Here is a 22,535-nt window from a genome sequence, read left to right on the forward strand (position 1 = left end):
TGTGGATTTGTTAACTTCTGAGAAGTTGGAAGATGGAGTTCAGTAGGAGAGATGTGGCAGTCTTCAGCAGGGTCCTCGTGACAGTTGTCAGGCTAGGCTGTCGTTCTGGGTGATGAGCAGTTTAGAATAGAATGAGACCCATGCTAGAAATTGCAGGTCTGGGCCAATGATTGCCAGCTCCAATACCATAGGCAGGGAGAGCTGGGGAAGGTTGGAAAGGGTTCCAGTCTTCGTCAAAGTTGCTCCAAGCTCAGTGCAGACCTCTAGAGGTCATCTAGGGGGAATACAAAGCAAACATGGTAGGAGGTAAGGAATGGTGGAGACCTGGAATGAAGTGGCTGCCTCAACTTCCCTCCTAGCTCCTGCTAGCATTCATTCTGATTAGTTCATGCTCAGTGTGTATACCTTGTTAATGATTTTTTTAAAGTCTGAATTAGTTAATATATAGCGTAATAATGGTTTCAGGAGTAGAACCCAGTGATTTATCACTTACGTATAACACCCAGTGCTCATCCCGATAAATGCCCTCCTTAGTAGTGTCCATCACCCGTTTAGCCCTTCTCTCCACCCAACACCCCTCCAGCAACCCTCAGTTTGTTCTTTGTACTTAAGAGTCTCTTATGGTTTACCTCTCTTCTCTATTTTTATCTTATTTTTCCTTCCCTGTTAATGTTTTGATTACTCTTTTGGCTTTGGGCAGGGAAGGAGTATAGCACAATTATAACTTTTGTTATAAAGTTATCCAAAATGTTCTTGCCGAGATCTCAAATTGGAGAACATTAGAAATAAATCATTGCTTTTCTTTGCCTTTGATTGTTACCTTTGGTGTTGTTGGGTTTGACTGAGAAGTGGCAAAAAAAAAAAAAGAAAACTTAAGGCGCCTGGGTGGCGCAGTCCGTTAAAGCATCTGACTCTTGATTTTGGCTCAGGTCATATCTCAGAGTTCGTGAGCTCAAGCCCCACACCAGGCTCCATGCTGACCGTGTGGAGCCTGCTTGGGATTCTCTCTCTCCCCTTCTCTTTCTTCCCCTCCTCAACTTGTGTTCTCTCTCTCTCAAAATAAAATAAACTTAAAAAAAAAAAGAGAGCAAAAGAAAACTTACCTGGGTCTGGTTTTACTTCTATTACTGTGCACTTAGCTTATATGGCTACTGGTTCTTTCTCAAAGGGTTCTCAAAATGTGTGTGTTTGGTTAAACTGTAGGTACTGGGCCACTCCTTCAGTCTTGCACCCTGAGGAGGACAAAGGGCCCTCTCTGTTGGGATCTATAATTGATCACTTCAGCTCCTGGTCTCTTCACAAACATCAGAATTCACATTAGCCAAATATGTGGATTTAAAGATATCTCAGGGGGGATTTGATTCCATTAAGAATTAGCAAGGCATTACAGTTCAATAGGATGAACCAGAGAGAGAGCTAGAATAACAGAACTATGGACTTAAGTGACTTTCTCTCATTAACTCACAGGGGCACAGATTCTCCGTGGTCTAATCGTTTTTGACTCTTCAAATACAGGTGGAAAAATGTTGACTTCCTTCATAGGATATTCTAGTCAATAGAGATAGACTGGTCATTTTGTCCCAGATAAATATAATGCAATTCACAGCTCGAGTCAGATGCGAAGTGTTCATGAAAAATAGCTGATCTATATTTAGATTTCCAAAAGGTATGTTGAAAAGGTTTACTCAAGTTGTATCAAATATATTTTAAAGTTTTCCAATAACTGAAGTGAGTATCTGCTTTTAAACTTAAATTTAACTCAAAAAATAACTAAAGCTAAATGTTCATTTCCTCAGTCATACTAACTACATTTCAAGGGCTCAATAGCCATGTATGTGTTGCGGCTGCTGTATTGGACAGGGCAGGTCCAGACCACACGTATAAATACATATCCATGCTGGCACGGAAATCCATACAAGCTAAAACTTCAGCTATGGAAATGTATAGGAAATGTGCTATTCTTTTTAGATTATTTTCTCCCATTTGCTTAGTATTTATCCCTTAAGTACCACATATTTTTTTCTAATTCTGGATAGACTCTTTCTAATACACTTTACAGTTTTTACTGACTTCTTAAATGGAGAACATGGAACATAATAAAAACGTTTCTTGCTGAGCTAAGGTCATAATTATAAATGTTAATTACGGTATTGTGTCTTAATACAGCACTGCCTTCGGGGGTCATTAGACCAGGAGCTGGTAACGTACAGCTGGGGCTGAATGTGGCCCTTCATCTCCTCTTTAGATAAAGCCCTCTTGGAACATAGTCATGCCCATCCATTTGTGCCTAATGTGTGCCCACCTTATGCTACAATGGTAGAGTTGAATAGTTGTGACAGATACCATACACCCTACAAAGTCTAACACATTCACTATCCGGCCTTTATAGAAAAAGTTTGTCAGTTTATGGAGTAGAGTCTACTCAGCGACCTAACCTGCAGAGTGTTTGGGTTCTTATTCTCTGCTTTTTATCCTTCTCTTTACTCCCCATGTCAGCAAGAAGTTGTCTCTTCATTGCTATCAGGGTTCCTACATAGAACAGCTTATTTGTTGACTTAAACTACCGTGGATTTATATATCTAAATTAATCATCTTAGACTCAGCTTTGGCTTTTGTGGCAGCTACCTGGCCATAAAGGAATTGTATCTTTTGTTCCAAGTTTTCAGACAGATTGGCCTCTGCTCAACTCTCTTACCTCCTCATCTACTGGCTCCCACTTTGAACAGCAAGCCCTTGTTGAGCTGGGTACTTACAGTTGCACATGTACCTGGCATATTTATGATGCCATGCATCAGCCATGATTCTCTGTCTTAGAACCCCTTATGCCTCTTTCTTGTCCTTGTTAATGCTAATTCACTGTCCTTAGCTCTGGAAGATCTCCCCTGACCTCTCACCCCCACCCAAACTCCCGATGACACCAGGGCCACGTGAAATTACCCTCCTCAGGACTTTCTGAACATATGTGGTTATCTCAACTGCAGTGTTTTTCATTCTGTCTTGCCATTATCTGTACACACTTCTACCTGCTCTGGGCTTCTACAAGGCAGGACTTAGGGGTGTTTCCTGATATACAGCAGAGAATCAATAAATACTTATTGAACTGCTTGAGTCACTGCAATAAGAGTATATCCTTTTTATAAATAAATCACAAATTATGAATAATCATTAGGTATTGAGAACCTTCACTCAAGCAATTTTTTAAAGATATTTTGTCACTTAAAAATCTGATTAATGTAGTCAACTAAAATATCAGGCTAAATGTTACCTACAGCATGTTAATATAAAACTTCCATATTCTCTACTAAAACAGGTCAAATATTAATTTAGTAAAAAGATCTGTAACATGGGAATCTTTTATTCTTTTGGTATGTAATGTGTATGTCTAAATTTCATCAACCTGTGAGAATAAAGTAGGGGCATATTTAAATGAGGTCACATTCCATTAATATGGAAATTATAATGACTTTGGGTCCCCACTTCCCAAAACAGATACTCAAAACATTTCCACATTTCCATGTCTCACGCTTTCTTCTGAAAGTAGTTTCTTCTTCAGCCTCGGGCCCACAGGTACAGGTTGCCTGATGTTACTTATCCTCTCCCACTCTCCCTTCCCCATCCCCTTCCTTCCCCACCCCTCTCTTACCTCTGTCCCTCCCAGACTCCAAGAACAGGCACAGGGAAGCTCAATCCACACTAAGATAATGAACACTTCTTTGAAGGGAATATAACTTGCAAGGACCCAACACTGTTTCTACTGGAGGCAACTCTCTGTTACTGACTAGAGCAGGTTAGCTCTTTGTGGACACTCGTTTCAAATATCTCCATTTCAGAAGAGCGTCTATGCTTTACGTTCGAAAACTGAAAAGACTATTTGGATGCTTCTCCCAGAACTCAAGGAATAGTCTGCCCCCAAAACAGTGTCAAAGAGTATTAAATATTGCTTTTAAATGATAATTTTCCCAGCTATCTTATTTCCGATTTTAAGCATCTTCAGAGCTCAGAGTTCAGTGTTAGCAATGACACCCCAATTCACGTGGGGAAGAGCGAAACACTATGCAACATGTATATTCCCAGGGGTCTGTGTTCTGTTGTATCGTGAATATTCCCTAGACTATTACCAAGGAACGTTAATGAAGGATATGAACTAATCTCTTGGTAATTTTGACAAAAACTAACACTGAATTACTTTAATAAATCCATTTACTTCTTGGCTTGGAGAAGAAATTTCATATACACGGGAAATTAAAACTTCAACGTACTGTGAAAACGTGCACCACAATAAGAAACTGAAAACAAGAAGTTGTAATATGGGTTCATTTTCAATGACCAGAGCACTGAGTGCTTTCTGTCGGGAGAGGGGGTTTCTCAGAGTGGATTTTAGGATTCTCTCCAAATAAGTAGCCTTCTTCTCCTCCCTAAATCCCTACATATGGTTGAGGATCAAAGTCAGTGCTCCGAGGAGGCTTATGATCTGAATACCACCATTTTCTGGTAATAAATAATTCCTTATTTAGATCAGAAATATAATAGAACAAAAAGGTTAGAACTGCTGAGCTCTGTAATCGGACACAAAAGAAAACCTCATTCTTCAAATTGTTGCTCCGCAGTCTTTCAGATGCAGCTTGAAAGATTTTGTTTGCAAAAAGCTGTTGAGAGGTTACAAGGTTATCCCTAGCTACAAAGCTCCTTACAGTTTTCAAAGTACTTAACCATTCCCTGAAAGTGCCCTTTCCCTGGGAGTGTTCAAAGCTTCCCTAGAAGATTCTTCAATATTTCTTTTTCTACAGTCAAACTGGGCTCATTGTTTAGAAGAAATGGATTAGGTGAGTGTCTTTAAACTACATTTTGAATGGACTGTGAAGTCGAGTGGCCTTAAACAGACACATATAGGCAATTTATAGTGAAAAAAGGATGAAAAAATGTTAGCTATCATGATGGGGAGAAATGTCGTTGGGGTGGAGGGATACTATGTCAGCTAAAAGGCAAACATGCCTTCTTGTGAGAGCCAAATTTCAAGGGTTTTTTTCTACATTTTCCACCTACGGCTTGATTCCTGGCCATAGGCCAACCCTACATTTTTTGAAGTGTTGCTCTTTAATTCATGGTACCTCTTATGTTTTAACAGCTATGTGCACAGAGAAGTTTAAAGCAGTATCAGGACTAGTCACGCCAAAGATCCACTGCTGTCAAATACCTTATTCGTAAATACTTACTGGGCACAAACTATGCTTCAAGGCAATCATGTGTTTTGTGGTCTTATTTCCCTAAATCGAAGTCTAATTTTGTACTTTGCAAGGATTGGTAAAAGAAAGACACATCTCAGATTTGTAGAATCAGAAGTAAATTGGGCCAATTTTATCAACCCAGTTTTTAAGGGTTGAATCAGACAGCAATTGGTGTGTTTTTATACCTGCAGCTGTAGAGGGTTGTAAGCAATGGCGCCTCTGTGACATGAGATAATTCGGAAAACCTTTCTCCTTGTTTTTGTGGCTCCAATTAGTGCTGTCACATACAATTTAAGGTCATAGGTAGCAGAAGTTTAAAGAAAAACTAAAATTGACGAAGGCAGACTTTAAGTGAATCTCTATCTGTAATTTTAGCAATCGAAAAGAAGAAAGAAGCACTTTTACCTTTCCAGGAAGCCTGGACACAGCTTTATAAATGCTTACCTACTTATTTTCAACTTTTCCCATCCTTTGGAGCAGATCTTACACTACATGAATAAATTATGGACGATGCACATGTGCACTGGCACACGCACATTCACACACGTACTTACTTGTTCTGACCACTGGCTGTGGACAACAGGAGGGAGCAGGGAAGGCTGTAGATTTATTAAACGAGGAATCATCTGTTCTGACTGTCATTCTGTTTATGAGAGATCTGAAGTGGGCAAAAGCAGTTAAGTTATCCAGGGGCAGAACTGAGACCAGACACAGGTATCCCGACTCCCTGTTGACTTTTTTTTTTTTCTGTCACTTTTCAGTCAAACCAAAGGTTAAAATTGAAGGCAAAGAAAACCAAGAATCTATTTCTAACTTTCTCCAATTTGGGATCAACACTTCTAATGGTGGAGGAAATTTCACCATTGAAAATCAGCTCCTGTGGTGAAGACAGGATCCTGTTCTATGCAAATCCTGGTAGTAAGTGTCACAGATTGTTGGGGGGTAGCTCCTCATTGCGGCGTAGGGCTTCAGTGTGAGAGCTCAGGTCAGAATGGCCGGCTGACATTCTGTGTGTGTGTGTGTGTGTGTGTGTGTGTGTGTGTGTGTGTGTGTNGTGTGAGAGCTCAGGTCAGAATGCCCGGCTGACATTCTGTGTGTGTGTGTGTGTGTGTGTGTATTTCAAAACACACACATCCTGCTGACCCTTTGAGAAAAAGCCAGGAAGACCCAGCTTTGTTCTCTTGTGTTTGAAAATTCCCAGGGGCACCTGGGTGGCTCCCTCAGGTAAGTGCCCCACTCTTGGTTTTGGCTCAGGTCACGATCTTGCAGTTCGTGGGTTCAAGCCCCACATTGGACTCTGTGCTGATAGTGCTGATACAGGACTCTCTTTCCCTCTCTCTGCCTCTTCACCTCTCTCCTCCTCTCTCACTCTCTCAAAATAAATAAACTGAAAAAGAAGTTAAAATAAAAAAAGAGAAAATTCCTCCACCTCAGCCAAATGTATGGCCACAAGACCCTTGTTTGTTGTTGTTGTAGATGAAGAAAAATCCACAATTTTATCCCCCCCTTCCGCTCCTTCCCACTAGTGTCTTTGATTTATAACTGTATATGTAAAACTTCAACATTTCTGTTGGTGGAGCTATAGTCAATAATCTGTCCATTTTTCCAATAATCCATGCCATGTTGCAAGTATGACCAATAAGCAGAAACACTATGAAGTGAACCTCAATTGTATTGAGGTTTAAGGAGATGGATTTTACCATGTCATCCATAACCTAAATAATAACAATAATAACAAATTAAGTACCACAAAATCACATGGAGACTATCCACACAGCACAGATTTTACATGTGATGAAATCCCTCCATAGATTTCTTCTTAAAGCCTTTGTTCATGTTTTTTATTCAATGCTGTAGTAAGACATCCAAGGGCATTTTGAAATATGCTTGAGTTTGTAGCGTGCTCTCTCTCTCGCTCTCGCTCTCTCAAAACAAACAACCAAAAAACCCCAAACTGTCAGAACCAAGTTTGTGAGTTACTGCTTAGAAATCTTGTAAACTTCCTTTCTTGCATGAAACTTTCTCATGGGAAAAGGCAGATGTACAGTAAACTTGAATCCAAAGGCAACTTTCATAATCTTTTTCTTCTCTTCCATTTTATCTTTGCCACATGGGAGGCAGTGCAGGAATGTGGGGAGCAAGGGCTGTGAGCATGCCACCCCCTACCGTCCCCCAAGCTGACTCCCCCCAGGTAGTGAAGAAGATTGTGAAGGAAGGGAAACTGTAGGGAGTGGAAAATGGGATGAGAAGCTTGACTTCAGATTAATTAGCAGAAAGAAAATAAAGGGCAAAATATGACTGAGAATCATTAAAATCAGTTAAGAAAGTAATGTGAAAGAATATATTAAAATACATTTTCATGATTTAAAAATAACAATGCTCATCTTAAAATTATTTGTAAAGTACAAAAAAGTGTAAAGAAGAAAATAAAAACCACTGGCAGTGTCCCATTGAGATAAGCACTGTTGACATTTTGTGATATTTTCTTTCCATCTTTTTTCTTCACTTTTATATACAAAATATATGTGTGTCCTTTACTGAAATAAAGTCAGTGTCTATATATGGTTCTGTGTCTTGCTTTTTTCAGTACACCAGTCATGAGAATTTTCCCTGTGTCATTAAGCATTTCTGGAAAAGATGATTTTTATTTTCTATAGATTATTCTGTTCTGTGGAATTCTGTAATTCAACAGTTTTCTGCACATATAATTTATCAGTTAAAGGGAGTCTTCCATTTTAGAATATCTTGATTAATAAGTGGCATCCAATGAACAAGGTTACTTCACTGAAGTGTTGGTTTACTGTAGCAGGGTTCACGGGCTCCCTATAAAGCCATTCAGAGGGGAATCGTGGTAGAGATGTGGGTCGCTCCATCAGCTGGGGATGAAAATAACTAAGTCTCCAGAATGCTGATTCAAACCTTAATTGTCTCTGATGGGGTGTATAAAGATCTCCAACTTTGGAATCTTTCTTCAGGGTGCAATAGATTATCTATCTCTCAGTTCTTTTTCTTTTTGAAACTTAATGGGCTATCCCCTACACCCATATCACAGTTTACTGGTTTACTTTTTTACTTCATTCACACCAATTCCCCACATCCTCCTTCATCTAGATGGTTCCCAAACCCCTGAAATAGCAATGAATTTTGCCTGAATGGAAATTTTTTAACTTGTCTTGCCAGCACACAAAATCAGTTTCCTCTTGATAGTCGCCATGTAAATGTTCACCATAGTTAGATACTTTTCTAATGTGTCTTTGTTTGTGTGCATCTTAATGTTCTGCCTTTGTTGCATCAGCAAAGACAGAGCCTACAGACCATACAGCGAGTAAATTTATGTTAGAATGAACACACTGGTGTGAGCTGGTGTTTGTGTGCATGTGTATGTGCATGCACACATAAAGCTCCCTTTTAATCCCTTTCTTGAACTTTGTTTAAATCACATATCCTCCACAGTTATATTTTCACATGTTATCTTTGGGCTTAAAGCATTATAGGCAGTCTTCTCTGTGTTGGAACTAAGCAGGGGTGAGACTGGAGCTAAGGATAGGCATGGACCTAGAGGCCAAGTTTAGTCTAAAATGGAAATGCCTTCCTTGATCTAGTAGACATGTTAGGATACAGAATCCACGAACAGCTATGATAATACAGATGTTTAGATTTAGTGTTTACTGGGTTATGGTGATTTTAAATTTGTATGCAGGCCTTATGATTGAATATGTGTTTAGTCTTGTTTTTGGGGTTTGGAAAGACGATAGTAAATGCATTTTTATATTATAGGGTTACGGGAATGTTTCACCGTGTAAGGAGGATTTGTCTGGTCAGTCTAACCATATGACCAAATCACTTTTGATTGATGATGATTGAAGTGTTGAATGTATTTACTGAATCCTCTCAATGGACATGTTATTATATACTATGCCTGGTTGCTAACAGGAAAAGAGTGGGAGATAGACTCTAATATAATGGTCATTATCCTTGAGGAGTTCACAAAAATATAATCATATAAGATTTACCTGGGAGAACAACAAGTATAACATTTGTTAATGAAAAATATCCCTAATATACAGTGAATTCCTGAATGTTAAATATAAAAATGGGTAGAAACTATGAAAGGCAATTCTTGCATGGAGAAAAGCAAATGGACCATAAAGAGACCTTCGCCGGCAGTCAGATAAATGCAAAACAAAAGTGTAAGATACCATTTTTTTCTCTAACCCTGATCCTAACCCTTTTGTCTTGGTAAATATTAAAAAGGTTGATAATATCCAGTGTTGTCAAGAGTGCGAGGAAGTAGACATTCAAATATGCGAATGGTAGGAGACCGCCTCACTAAATATTTTTGAAAAGTAAACCAGAGGTACCTTTCAGTAATTCAGTCGTGAGAAATAATCTTTAACTCCACAGTTATACTCTGGGAATCTGCAAAGAAATAAAAACTTAAGTACGAAATAACATGGAGAAATTTATTTGCTGTGATATTGGTTATCATGTTGGAAGAAATGGCAGCAAGGGAAATTACTGAATAAATTGTGGCACAACACACGATGGAATGTTACCCAACTAGTAGAAAGCATGAGTTGAATCTGTGGGTATGACTGCATAAAAGCAAAGTTATAGAATAAGGTGTCTAATAAATAGAAAAATAGATTCACATGTTTTAGTGTATATACGTGTGTGTTTTTTAGGAACATTAGAACAGGTGTCAATGCGACATGATGGGAGAAGAATGGATGGCACTTGTTATAAATCCTTGCTGAAGGGCAAAAATTTCAGCAATGAGCAGTTGCTGAAATTTTTAATGTGCAGAAAGTTGCACTAGGCATTGGAGAAAATACAGATCTCGAGGTGTCATTACTGACCTCCAAATAGAATTTAAACCTAGTTAGGATGAAAACAACTACAGATAAAGCAACATGAATGGGACAGAAGAGTATATAATTACATGCTAGGTTATATGGTATGGGCTGCAGGAGCAGATGGAAATTTGGAAAGGTTGATCCAGAGGAACGGAGGTGGGGCAGAAGCAGAGGAGAGTTTAAGGTGAACTGGGTCATGTCTCAAGAGAGTTTACTGCTTGCTTTCTGGTTACCCGCAACCCCCCCACACACACACCCTCTTTTTTTCCTCTGCTTTCTTCATCGTAGACTTTCACTGCTGTGCACCTGAACTGGTTATTGACTCAATTGTTGTTAATACTTGCTTGGTATTTTAGGCCTTGAATAACTGGGACCCCATTTCATTCTCAAGGGTGCCTTTGAAACTTTCCCCCAGATTATCCCTCAGAATAAGCATTAGATGGCCTTTAGTCAACCACTCAAGCTCAGTCAGCCTCCATCTTTACTGACATGGGTAAACATGACAAGTAACATAACATTTAGTCTTCGTGGCTCATCTCCGGTTGGAAATTCAGGTCAGGACCCAATAGGGCTTGTTTAATTCCTGCCTCCTCAGCTGCTAAAATGAGCGAGGGTGAACCATGCTGGTCAAATTTTGCCATTCTTCTTCCAGTTTGTTATGATCACACAGACCCAGCCTCAATTACATAATTTGCTCTGTAGTAGGAGGTGGTCATTTTGTGAGTGAATTTGAATGTCTGCATAGATCAGCATTATTGTTAATCACATCTGCACTTACATATATTTATATGCACACTCACAAGTGCAAAGATGCACTTCCAAACTTAATTAAAAATAGAAAGCAACCTAAAGTGTGCTAGTATTTCCCCTGACTTCAGCATGATCTACCACTTTGACAAAATTTCATAAATCTCCTGCAATAGAAAATTCTACCGCACAGAACCATTTTATGCAGCAATATAGGTACTTAAAATATTCAACAACTTTCATCATGTTTTGCCTCTTGGTACATGGGATTTTTATGTATTTAATAGTTACATATGTTATATATTTTAAACAGTATTTTTTACTAATAGTCCCCCACAGTACATTTTTCTGAAACTCTAACATCTGTGTTTTGTTCTTGTAGCTCATGATAATAATCTTAAATTGAGCACATCCAACCACAGAGGACGGATTTGTTGGCTATTTTTTTTAAGGTGTCTGGATCCAGTGATGTAAGCATCAAAACTTATCAAGTCTTGGTGACAGAAATGTCTCCCCCCTCACTTTTTGGAGAGCAACTCCGGATCTGGCGTCTGAGCAGCTCCTGCGGTTGCCAGGCCTATAGCAGGTACAGAGAAATTCAGAGGGGAGGAACCGTGGGGAATGTTCATTTGTTATTTATTTATAAACTTGCCGTGCCACATCATGTAAAATTAACACCTTTAATGGGCTCCTGCCTCAGTTGCTTGAAGGACTGGCTTTCACCAGCCAAGGCCACCCACTGGTTTCTAGGCAGCATTGTTGTGTGTTTGCTTTGGGCTGCTAGCTTTGTCAAATCTACCTGCTGAAGTCATCCTTGTGCTAAACAGGTCACCAAAGGTCTGTCCCATTAGATGGAACATTCAGGAAGCGCAGTCTTTGGGGCTTATGCGGCTGAAGAGACGAGTGATTACTTTGGAGTGTAAATTCCTTTCTCTATCTGGTTAATGAAGAGATTTACTCCAACATTCATTTATTATAAATTGGGGAGGGGGAATGGCTTCTCCCATGTGCTGGCATCCAGAGGGTCCCTTTCCTATAAGAGTTCATAAATAATCAACGTTTACAATGAAAAGGTTTTGTAAGCATTATCTTTTCCTGTCACAAAAATTCCCTCATGCTTCTAAGGGAAGACCAATATAATTTGCAGGCAATGATTCTGGAAATGAAATGGCTTTATGCATAGAGAGTAGATGTGTTTGGGGATTTTGGAGAAATATCTCACTTTTCACCCACCTACCTCACTGCTCTTGCTTCAGTGCCTAAAATTCCAGTCTAATTTTATAGCATTAGTCATATACAAATGATGTCTAGGAAGGGAAAACATATTAAGTCATTCAACAAGCATTTGTCAGCTTACTATGTGCTGAGTATTGCACTCAGTAGATATACAGGCTCCTGAAGAACTCATGATCTAATGGAAGAAAGAAACAGGTGATAGATAATTATAAGCCAATTGAAAGAATTATAGTTGAGGTGGGTGCTGAGTGCTAGGGAAATTTGGAGGAAGGAGGAATAAACGTTGCCTGAAGAATTCAGGAAAGCTTTCACAAAGGAAGTGGTATTTGAGCTTGAAGAATGGATACGCATTTACCAAGATGAAAGAAAAAGGAATTCTAGGTAATTTTCAAGGGGACAACATGGGCACAGGTACAAGAGTGACTTGTATTTGAAAACCTGCCGAGTGCCAGTTGCTGTGTAAAGTACCAAGCACTGTGTGGCATGCTTTAGATAGATCATTTAGCCCAATTCTAACAGAGGAGACATATTGTCACTGTGGAAAAACAGAGGAGGTTAAAGAGCTTGCCCAATTTTGGGATTCAAACAGGTTTATCTATTCGCAAGATCATGTCCTTGCTTTGACCTTGCAGCGTTCATGTCTGCCTTTCTGCACAACCGTAAGGGAATGTAGACTGTTGGGGAAGGCTGAGATCCAATATGGCTGTGAGGTGAGAGGGAACGGGCTCAGGCAAGTCAGGTTATGGCCAGATGTGATAAGCCTTGAATGCTATAAGAAGTCTGAACTTTATCCTATATCCTGTAGACAATGGGAAACCAGCCATGGGGGTTTGAAGTGGTGTGTGAGTGTGTGTGTGTGAGTGTGTGTGTGTGTGTGTGTGTGGCAACCATGTGACTGATGATCACAGAGGAGGATAGTGGGAGGGTTGGTGGGTGGGACGAGGAAGGCCATCCCTTCTGTGAGATATAACATAGGCCAAAGCATAGGACTTCCATTAGCTGCAGTATAGAGAAGTTGACCACCTTAGTATGGAAGGGTATTTAGAGTTTGGAAGGGTATTTAGAGTTTGGAGGTGCATAGGCCTGTGACATACTAGCTACGGGGCCTCAGGCAAATCATGTACCTCCCTTCACATAGTCTGAAAGCATAGACTGGATTCAGTCTCTTCATATATAAAAAGAGGTTAATAGCCTCTTCCTCACAATGCTGTTGTGAAGACTGAACAGCATAATCCAGGCAGCACATTTGTCCAGTGCTTATCATCGCCATTTCCTGATTATTAACGCCTCTTACTCTATGAACACCCTCCAGGCAGAGTTACTTTAGCAGACTATCTCGTGAGTTACCCAGGAAAGCCTTCAGTAACTGGGGTCTGAACACTCACAGGGCACATGGTTGTGCAGTGGGGTGGCAGGTGGCCAGAGGGTAGAGAGGAGCAAGAAAACTCGAGAGCATTTCCACTCCCAGAGTGGAAGCTGGGCGTGGATTCTATAGAAGGATACCCAGAGTGGGATGAGAAAGAGAAAAACAAAGGAAGATGGAGGACAGGGAGTCCTTCGCAAAGTGCCACTTGACAAGAACTTAGAACACAGGTGAGTATTTACCTTCCTCTAAGTGCTACATTTATTTTAATGGCAATAATTAAATTTGTCTTTTCCCCCTACATTCACTGTAAATGTTTTCAAGCGGGTCTATTTAAAGATAAATGTTAAATAAGTAACAGTGCAGGGACGTGTAGATATAGCAAAAATTGTGAATATGACCTAAAGTTGGGGACACGTGGCACTAATGAATGTAGCCTTCTTCTACTTTTCCACCAAACTGTGTGCCATGCTGGTGCAATGGGAGCACTTTGTTGAGCTTTGGCATCAAGCTTTGTGTGTTCCTGGCATCTCGGAGATCATCTCTTGCCCTCTCTGCCATGAGATAGAGGCATTTACGCTAACAATGTGAATTCTAAATTCTTAATATGTACTTGCTGAATTTACAGTTGAATTCAGGAAGGAAGCATGTAATGCTCTGTATAGTATTCAGCGGGGAATTATAATAAATGATCAGGAGCACAGGTTTAGAGGCACATAGACATGTGTTCAAGTCCTTATTCTACCCATTAACAGCCACTTAATTGCAGACAATTCATGTGACCACTCTGAGACTCTGGTTCCTCATCTGTAAAAGAGGGATCTGATACTAATAGCACAGGGCTCATAAGGCTGTTATGAGCATGAGATAGTACAAATGATGCAAGGCACTTTGCATAGGGCCCATCAGAAATATTTAATAAATACTTATTATTATCATATTAATGTCATGCTAGCTATGATCATGGAAAGTTAGTAGGCTCTGCAGGTATAGTGCAGTTTGTGTCTGTTTCAGGAGAATGTGCATGGTTCATCAATTGCTTAGCACAAGTCCTGCCACATAAACGTTTGATGAATAAAGGGACAAATGAGTACATCTTGGAGGAAGGGAGCTGATTTGGGGCAATTAGAAGACATTTTGTCATATATGCTTTAATAAGCTTTACCGGCAAGATAGTCTGTATTTGTCAAGGCAAAAGTCAATGGCTATTTCCTTTTAAAGGGTGGAACTTTGTCCACATGCACATCAGCCAATGTCACCTGTGCTTTTTGCATTTCCTGGGATACCTTATATGAAACCAGGACAGGGGCAAGTCTCCTTATGAGGAAAAAGCACTTGGAGCAGTACTTGGACTTGGAGCAGTGTAGGACTTGGCGATTTTATCACAGCTCACACTGTGTTATAATCCCAGAGTCTGAGAGGGTTAAAAATACCCTCCTACCTTTTAGTTCAGTAGAGTTGAGTTCAATCTCTCTTCCCTACTGCAATTGTCTTGGCCTCTATTGCAATAGTATTGAATAAAGTTATCCTTGCTATTTATAACAAATATCTGGTATAATTTTTCTTTTACAGTTTTACGAATTAAAAAGGGGGAGGTGAAGACTCACTCTGTGAATTTACTGGCTATCATTGAAGTGGGCATTGTACCTATTATAATCAGATAGGTCTTATAATGACCTAAGCTATTGCTGAAGTTCATGATCAGTTATGAATAGGGTGTGGATTGCTTGGCTTTAATGTGCACTGAAGTTGGTGGTATCAGAGCTCAGGGTGAAGCCCCAGCACCAGGCTTTAATTTCCCCAAGTGAGGACTTGATTAATATGCTAATTTGTTAAAAAGCATTCTGCTCTAAGAGAGTTAAGTAATTAAGACTCAAAGGTCTGAGGTGGACTGAAGACAAAAAATGTTGGATAGTTTCACCATGTAGAGCTCAGAGAATTCTGGAAATTAGTTAGATAATTGATTTAACCAATTTGTTTTTATCATTTTTTCAGATCCAACTTCTGGCTGGAATAACAAGTTCTTTTTATTGAGTTTTTTTTTTTAATGTTTTTATTTATTTCTAGGAGAGAGAGAGAGAGACAGTGTGAGCAGGGGAGGGTCAGAGAGAGAGGGAGTCACAGACTGAAACAGGCTCCAGGCTCCGAGCTGGCAGTCAGCACAGAGCCCGACGCGGGGCCCGAACCCACGAACCGCGAGATCATGACCTAAGCGAAAGTCGGCGCTTAACCGACTAAGCCACCCAGGCGCCCCTATTGAGTTATAATTAACATATAACATTAGTTTTAGGAGCACAACATGATGAGTTGGTTCATGTATACGAGGAGAGATGCTTACCATGTTAAGTTTAGTTACCGTCCACCACCTGACATAGTTACAATTTTTTCCAGCAACTTTCAAATATACAATACAGTATTATTAACTGTAGTCACCATACTATACATTATATCCCGAGGATTTATCTGTCTTAACAATGGAATTTGTCCCTTTTGACCACCTTAACCCATTTTAGCCACCTTTACGCCCAGATGTCTGACAGGTATTTCTGTTCCCTGTCATAGCTTAAGTTTTGAGGGTCACATCACTCCTTTCGCTCGAATCGCTGACAATTTCCCTCTGGCTTAAGGATATCATATAGCCTTCTTAACATGGCATCATGGTCTTGTCTTGATCTCTCCATTCGTATGTCTTACTGCCCCCATTCTCATGCCTTGTGACTCAACCATTTTGACCTGTTTCAGATTCTCTGGACAGACCATGTGCTCTGCCCATAATAGACTACATTTGCTATGCAAATGTCACAAAGGCCCCTCCACCTCTCTCCACCCGGCTAATCTAGCTCAGCGGCTTGGAAACCTCCCCTCACCTCACAGAACAGATTAGGAGCCTCTTCCTGGTGCCCTCAGACCGTCTTATTTATATCTCTGTGATGTGAGACTTATAAAACATAATTATTGCCTTTGCATGCATCTATATGCTCTGCTAAGGAAGGGACTCTGCCTTGTATGTTCTCTGTATCTCCAGGAGAGTTGCCTCCAGGAGAAATATAGATAATGTTTTCTGAAGTCACTGTCAAGAATTCAGGCTGAGTTTACAAACTGAAGAGAAAGATGGGTCTGCGTTTAGGGCTAGCACATAATAAACAAAGTTACTATCCAATGCTACCAGCAGTAACAATAAGAGTAACTATCTCCATAGGGCTTCTTGGCTTCAGCTAAGTTTTAGGAAGCCCCCTCTTACTCCAATAATCAGAAAAGTCCTAGTGACAAAGTTGTGTAGGTCCAGGTGAGGGGCAAGGACAGGAAGATTTTTTACTGACTGTGGGGACTCAGAGAGACCTTGAAAATGACCCCAGGTTATGAAAATGACCAGGCAGGTTAGTCACTGTGATGGGTATGTGATGAAGAGGCCTATTTTACCAGAATAGGGAGATCTAGTTTTAGAGCTCGGTGCTTTATGTGGCTACTCTGAGCCGACCTGGGCCATCATGCCCATGCAAGCCATGCCTGCTGGCCTGGGTCCCTGTGAGGGAGTTCCGCTGCCTGCTGCACACTTTCTTTTGTTCTTCTGTTTCCTTTCCTGTCAAAACCAGCCCCCCCCCCACCCCCCACTTCTATAACACTTACCATCCGACTGCTGATCTTCAGCCGTTACACTGAAGAGTAGCTGCTCTGTACACCGAGGGCTGGCCATCCCTGTGAGAAAGAACGTCCCGAACTCAGGTGCCATGGTCGGTTCTCTGCTGTGGTGTTGGGGCGGCGTGGTTGCAGTTCGAATGCTTCGTGGCCCTGGGCAAGGTGAGCAAGGGAGTGCTTTGTGGCGGTTTGGAAGTGCTGTTTGGACTGGCACTTGTCGTGTTTCACCTTGTTATGGCACTTTCTTGGTGCAGGCTCGTGATGGCTGTTTGGTATCTTCAATGTGGTGACCAGGTGGTTAAAAGAAGGACAAATGAGTCAGCACATTTATAAAATACGATTTTCCCTGTAGATACGGATTTCAAAAAAAAAAAAAAAAAAAAACCCACACAAAAAGAAAACGATTGAACGACTGATGCCTTAAGTGTTAAACGTTATTTTGGATCAGACTCTAACTGTACTTGATGAAAATGCGCCTGAGGAATGCACACCTGTACATCGGTACTAGAGTAGACAGAGTAATTCTGGAACTAGAGCTGTTGGGGATTAGGGACCTTGTTGGGCTGATAGTCTCCTCAGTCAAGGCCTGATGCTTAAATGGAGAAAAAGTACAAAGTGCTTGGTATGATGTGGCCGTCGCCTACTTCCGCAGCCATACTGGTCACTATCCCCTCCTTTAGCCTGCCTCCTTAGCTGTAAAGTCCTTCTCCACTTACTGTCTCCAGGGGTCCCGCCTATATGCTTCCACAGGACCCTGTGATCGTCTCTAGCCCGGCGGAGAGCACACATGGTAATTGTATATTTACAGCCCTCTCTTTTCACAGGATTGTGAACTCCCTTGACAGCAGGGGCTGTATCTCATTAATTTCAGAAACTTCTGAACCTCACACAATCCCTGTTTCAAGATTAGCACTGAGTGAATCCATTTTTAAAAGATTAATGAATAGGAGATATTATTATTTTTAGTTCAACAGTACATCTACATATATTAAGCCTTTAATAATGTTTTGGACATCTAGTGATAAAATATTCACAAATTAAAATACAATTTTTATCATAACAAGTATTTAAAGAGCACAAATCTTTCATAAAACAGAGAAGAGGGAAACAAAAATTCCTATTCCCAGTTTTCTTTTTCTTTTAACAGCATTTTAAACACTGTACCAGAAGAATTTCAGGACAGTTTTTTCTAAATTTGTTTTTCTAAAAAGTCCCACTGGGACTGAAATGCATTAAGTATAAAATAGATTTGGGGAGAACTGTCATGTTTACTGTTTTTTTTTGTTTTTTTTTTTTAGTCTTCCCATTAGACATATGATTTCTCATGCCAGTTATACAAGACTTTTTTTTCTTTTAAGATGTTTGGGAGTTTTCTTCACTGAGATTATATCAAGGTATATTGTTTTCCATAGTTTCGAGTTCAGATTAAAAATAGTGTTGGCAAGGAGAGAAGGGAACCCCTGTGCATTATTGGTGGGAGTGCAAACTGGTGCAGCCACTATGGAAAGCAGTATGAAGATTCCTCAAAAAATAAAAAATAGAACTACCATGTGATCTAGTAATATCACTTTGGGGTATTTATTCAAAAGAATTGAAATTGGGCTTCTGAAGAGATACCTTTATTCCCATGTTCACTGCAGTGTTATTGACAGTAGGCAAGATACGGAAATGACCTAAATGTCCATTGATAGGTGAACGGATAAGGAAAATGTGTTATATATGTGCAATGAATTATTATTCAGCATTAAAAAAGAAGGAAATCCTGCCATATGTAACAACATGGATGAAGCTTGGGGACATTATGTTAAGTGAGGTATGCCAGTAACAGGACAAATACTGTGTGATTCCACATATATGAGGTATCTAAAATCACACAAATACTGCTGATTTCACATATGTGTGATTCCACATATGTGAGGTCAAACTCATAAAAGCAGAGGGCAGAATAGTGGTTACCAGGGACTGGAGAAGGGAGAAATGGGGAATTGCTATTCAATGGCTGTACAGTTTCATTTATGCAAGATGAACAAGTTCTAGCATCTGCTGTACAATATTGTGGCCTTGACTAACAATACTTTAATGTACATTTAAAAATTAAAGAACACAAATCTCATACTCAGAGCTAATCAACCAACCAATCAACCAACCAACCAACCAACCAACCAACCAACCAACCAACCAACTAAAGAGAAAGCCAAGATTAGGAGAGTTACTGGAATGTACTTAGTACTTGTCTTATTCTGAATAACTTCCTAATATACGAGTGAGTTTATGATACAGCGAAATTTTTCTAAGTTGAGTTTTCTTCTCTGTAAAACAAACAAACAAGAAGGATAGTAAGACTAAATACTAAAAACCGAAAAAACAAACAAAACCAAAACGCCTGGCCTCAAAGCTCAGCATTGTGGGGGCACCTGAGTGGTGAAGCATCCAACTTTGGTTCAGGTCATGATCTCACAGTTTGTGGATTTGAGCCCCGCATTGAGCTCTGTGCTGATAGCTCTTTTTTGGAGCCTGCTTCAGTTTCTGTGTCTCCCTCTCTCTCTGTCCCTCCAACACTCTCTCTGTCTCTTTATTTCTCAAAAAGAAATTAAAAAAAAATTTTTTTTTTAAATTTCAGCACTGTGTCTCCAGCAATCCAGTATTGAGCTACAAAGTCTTCTGCTTCTCCATCTCCAGTGTACTTGTGTAACTGTCAAGACTCCATATGAGAGTGGAAAAGCTGTGAGAGTCCACACCTCATCAGGCTCCTGTTCCTTCTTTACTATTCTGTTTAATAGAAATTGGAGACCAATATCAGTGGGCAAGACTCTTTTACCTCACTTCTGGTTTATTGTCCTAGGGAGCAAAGAAAGTATCTTCAATTGGCAAGGTCAGAGGCAGAAAGAAATAATTGATCCCTACCTTTTATTTGCTGGGCTGGGAAACAATAATGGATAAATAGTGAGTAGAAAATTGGTATCGTAACTTTGGTTGTCTACTTGTGTTTTTTCCCTAAAGCCTTTCACAATGTATAGATCTGACTTTTTTTTTTTTTAAGGAATCAATTCACTTCACTAAACAGATTCAATTTTTCCTGCAAGTGCAGGCATTGTTGTCAAATCTCACTTTCTTTAAAGATCATAAGAAGTAACTCATATATGCTTTTCCCGTTAAACTGCTGAACCTCACCTAAATTGCCAGTCTGAAGAAACATAAACAAATAAATAGTTATAGTTTTAAGTCACTTAAATTTTGTTATAGTTTGTTATGAAGCAATAGCTAGCTGATACATTCTCCTTATTTTCAAGAAGTATCCATAGTCCATGAGAAGAAGATAATACATAAAAAATAGTAGTTATTTAATAAATTTTTGTTGGATAAATGAATTATATAAGTGTTAAATAAGTTAATGAATGCATGAATGCAAGAAACAATATAGTCATACTTTTTTCTTAGTCAAATTTCAGGTTTACAAAAGTCCATTTAGTGCCTTGAATGTTGGTTTTCTTTCCATTGCTCTATGAACTGGCTTACACATTTCTAATTGCAGCAATTGCATGGCATTGCACTTATGTGTGTGTGTTTCCTTAGATAATATACCATTTGAGGGCCAGAGATGTTTACTAGTTATCTCTGTATCCTTAGTGTTCATTTACTCAATGTACTCAAAAGGTGATTCTATTGGATTTTAAAAGAAGTTTTAGCCTCTGGAAATTGGGTGATGGCACTATTGATATCATTGATTTTAAAACATGGATGAAAATTAAAATAATTTGAAAAGCTTCAAAACCATCAGAGTCCAGCCTCATTTTGGGACCTTTTACAATCTCTGAGAGGTAGTACTAAGCAATGCTAATGTGCAGCCAGCATTGAGAACTTCTGAGTTCAAATGTCCTCAAAGTTTATTAGTATTCTAGCACTGGGAAATGAGCTTCTCCTGAAACAAGAGGAACCTATTAAGAAATAATTTGGAATTACTAAATATTCTAATTTTCAAAGTTAAAACATAGGTGATAATTGAAGTGCTATATATTATGTATATTATGAATGCATGAATTTGTGTAAATAAATAAGGTAATTCATACCAAAATCTTGCTATTTTAATTTTTCTTTTAATTTTTTTCACCAAAGCTCTAATATATTTCTGGAAGTTTTTTTTTCATGTTTTGAGAAACACCAAAGTAATTTTTCCATTTTATTTTCAGCTAAGAGTTTTAAAATATTTTAATGTTTATGCCTTGGTTTTGATTTTGAACATTTTGAAATGGCTCATTTAACAAAGTTTTTGTTCAACAATAGCTCATCTAGAACAAGTCACTCAAGATTACCTCCCACATGAATATTTATAACTTAAGGTCTCAATTTGACAACATTAAGCTCTGTATTCTTATTTCTTAAACAACCAAAACATATTTATAGATTGATTTTAATGCGCTTTTTTCCCCATTTGAATACACTATGATTAAAAGTTCACAGCCTTGGTTACATTATATAATTTGAGAAATAACCAACAATGTCCCTAGTGATTAAATATTCAAGTTTGCAATTATTTTGTAACTTTTGTTCTGCTCTTCGCTCACTCTAAAAATTATCATAAAATTTTGAAAGATGTCCTCAGTGTAGAATATGTCCATAAAATATTAAATATTCAATTTTCCTCTATCATGGCTTGAAAAATTCATAATTACATGATGATCCACATAATAACTCATTCTGAAAAGTCATATATGGCACTCCCTCTGTGACTGAGTTAATAATTTACTGCTGTGTGGGATTTTCACTCTGCACTGTTAGTCTTGGGAACATTTATTAAGCAAATGTTCATTTGCAAAGATCAGGATGTGAATGAAGAGGGTAAGAATTTAATGAGGAGTGACAGACAGGTGAACTGATTCCATATAGAACTTTAGTACAAGAGAAAGCAGAGAGCTTTATCTTTCGTTGCCTCGATAGACACCTGAAATGAAATATAGAAGACAGAAGGCAGGAGGAAAAAAATGATGCTCTCCTGCAGGGGCCATGAGGGGGATAAATCAAGGAAAGCGAGGAATCCAACTCAGGCCATTTGAAATGATGCCACCGAATGTGATGCTTTGAGCTTACATAGCATAAAGGATGCTGACTTTTTATTTTAAAGTCACCAAATGCTGCCAAAGAGAATATTTCATCCCTTTCTGTTTTCCATTGATATTCCAAATTTTCATTGACAGTAGCTTTAGTGACCAAAGCATGCAATTGAATGATAAGCAGGCAGAGTAAGAAGCTTCTCGAGGACTGGTTATCTTAGGGCTTACGACTGCTTACAGACTTTGGGAAAACCTTGCTACTTAAATAAAGGCCTGTCATTTTTATGTAATACCTAGGAATAAACTTTAGAAATGAATAATCCATATTTTCTTAATTGGGTCAGTTCTATAGAGATATAAGCATTATCAATGAAACCAGCAGTTGGTTTGATTTATTGAATAATCATATCATGTGGTAACTCTG

This window comes from Crocuta crocuta, unplaced genomic scaffold (assembly GCF_008692635.1).
Source record: "Crocuta crocuta isolate KB4526 unplaced genomic scaffold, BGI_CrCroc_1.0 scaffold189, whole genome shotgun sequence".
Taxonomy (NCBI): Eukaryota; Metazoa; Chordata; class Mammalia; order Carnivora; family Hyaenidae; genus Crocuta; species Crocuta crocuta.